The sequence below is a fragment of the Myotis lucifugus genome, unplaced genomic scaffold (assembly GCF_000147115.1).
Source record: "Myotis lucifugus unplaced genomic scaffold, Myoluc2.0 scaffold_477, whole genome shotgun sequence".
NCBI classification, from domain to species: Eukaryota; Metazoa; Chordata; class Mammalia; order Chiroptera; family Vespertilionidae; genus Myotis; species Myotis lucifugus.
This window is the reverse complement of record NW_005871525.1, coordinates 245,551-248,159: the sequence shown is the minus strand read 5'-3', so window position 1 is coordinate 248,159 and position 2,609 is coordinate 245,551.

Below are 2,609 nucleotides of genomic sequence, written 5' to 3'. Positions count from 1 at the left end.
GGGGGGGGGGGGGGGGGGGTGGAAGCTAGGGCCTGATCTCCACAGGCCATCCTGAGGGACCCCACCTGTGCATGAATTTTGTGCACTGGGCCTCTAGTACAGAATAATGCCCCAAAGATGTTCATGTCCTACTCTTCTAAAACCTGTGAGTATGTTAACCTTACATGGTAAAAGGGCCTTTGCATCTGTGATTTAATTAAGGATTTTGAAATGGAGAGATTATCTTGGAATCAGGCTGGGCTGGAGGCAGGAGAGTCATAGTCAGAAAAGGAAATAGGATGATGGAAGCAGAGATCAGAGAGATTTGGACAGTCTGTACCGCTGGCTTTGAAGATGGAACCAGGAATGCAGGCAAGTCTAGAAGCTGGAAAAGGCAAGGAAGCAATTTCTCCTAGAGCTCCCAGAAAGAACGCAGCCCAGTCAATGCCTTGATTTCAGGATTACTGATCTCCAAAACTATAAGATAATAAATTTGTGTTTTAAGCCCCTAAGCTTGTGGTAATTTTTTTACAATAGAAAACAAATACAGTCAGTGGTGAAGATGATAGTTTGTCGCTGGCTGCACTCTCCTTTATCTGGAAAAGGAGAGTGCAATTAATTAGGTTCCCTCCCAGATTACTGCAGTGTGACTGTGACTTGATGGAGGAAACCTCCACATCTAGAGGGAACTGTCTAATGGGCAGTAGAATTACACAGGTCTGTGAATGGTGAGACATTGAGTTAAAATGAAATAGTTGTGGAAGACATTAACTACTATTGGTAATGTAAGTCCTAGGCATAGATCAGGGAGAAAATATAGAAGAAACAATAAAGAGAACCAACGATACAGCTCAGGAAACACTCACTTAAAAAGTATGGCAGATGAACAGAAGCCCAAGAAAAGTCTGAGGAAGCATGGCCAGAGAGAGAAAAGAAGTAGGTGGGGCATGCCTCTGAAGCCACGGCAGGAAAGAATTGCAAGATGGAGATGGTCCGCAGGGCAGAGACCACAAATAGGTCAAGTATTTCAAGGGAGAAAAGCAGTGGCTGGATTTAGTAACACAAAAGTGTTTGATAACTAACAATAGCAGCTGTAGTGAGGCAGTAGAGATAGACACCAAATTACTGGGTTCTGAAAAGCAGGTCGATATGGTGGATTGGCCTCTGGACCGCTTGATGCGAGTTTCAGAGTCTGGCTAGATAACCTCCGGCAAATCACTTAACCATTCTATTCCCAGGCTTTGGTTTTTCTCATCTGCCAACGGGGAGAATCAGGCTGAGTCTGATTTTCACATAAATTCCTAGATCATCCCCTCAACGTTATATCAGACTCATTTGCTTATAACAGCACATTTGAAATCCTACTCAGATCACCTCACCAAACAGTGAGAGTAGTATATGGATATGACACAGTTATTCAAGAAACTCTCCCTTTGGGGAGGAAGATAAACACATAAGTATGTAACTAATTGCCACAGCTCTTTTTTAAACAAAGCAAGGCATAAATTCAACAAACTATAACTGTAACAATGTATATATGCTATAAGAATTCTGTATGAAATGAAATGAAGGATGTATAAAGTTTTACAGGTGAGGGAGTGATCAGTTTTGCCTAATTGATACCAAGATATTGTATTTACCAGGTAGACACTGCGCCTCAAAAATGGAATAGCTATACCCAGGCTTCCCACGATGATAACAAACAGCGGGAGTTGTCCTAAGCCAGTGCTGATCATTTAACATTCTTTCTAAGTGGTTTTGTTGTGATCTCAATGAATATTTATGTACAACTACTTCCAAACAGTGTACTTAGTTTGGGGGGGAAAGGGGAACACGTGAAAAATTGAATGCAAGACTAATTTACTTTCCCACCAGATCCAAGGGGAAACATTTATTTGTTATACATGCCATGGTCTGTTACATTTGCTCATCTAATCCTCATATATTATTGTTAGTACATACAGACTAGGGAAAAGCCCCAAGTCTGAAAACCTACCTCTGTAAGCAAAGGGCAGGGAACGACTGAAGAAAGAGGCTGGCCACTCCAATCTGGTAATCAATAGAGTTTATTAAGGGAAGTTTACATACATTGGATGTCTTGGGAGGCCGCAAGACAAAGTGGATCCCAGCAGCACTGAGAATTGTCACAGGTACTCGTACCTGAGTGCTGTCAGATTTGGGAAAGTACATCCTTGACCAGGTCAGGACAACAACCTATTCCAGGAACCAGCACAAAGCAGGAGGCAAGGAGGGGTGGTGATTTATTTCAAAAGTCTTTAAGGGGGAGTTTGCAGAAAGCAACTCTGTTCTGGCCCTGATCCAGCGCATGGGAGGGTAACTGCTCTACAGCCCAGCAGATTGCTTTCATGTGGTAGTATGAGCATCAGGAGTTGCCAGATTTGAAAATTTATCACGTTAGTTACCTCTAAATCAGTGGTTCTCAACCTTGGCTGCACATTAGAATCACCTGGGAATCTTTTTAGAATCCTCATTTCTGGGCCTCATCCTCCAGAAATTCTGTTTCTTTGTTACTAATGTTGTCAAAGAAACAGAATTTCCGGAGGATGGGGCCCAAAAATCAGGATTTTAAAAAGATTCCCAGGTGATTCTATGTGCAGCCAAGGTTGAGA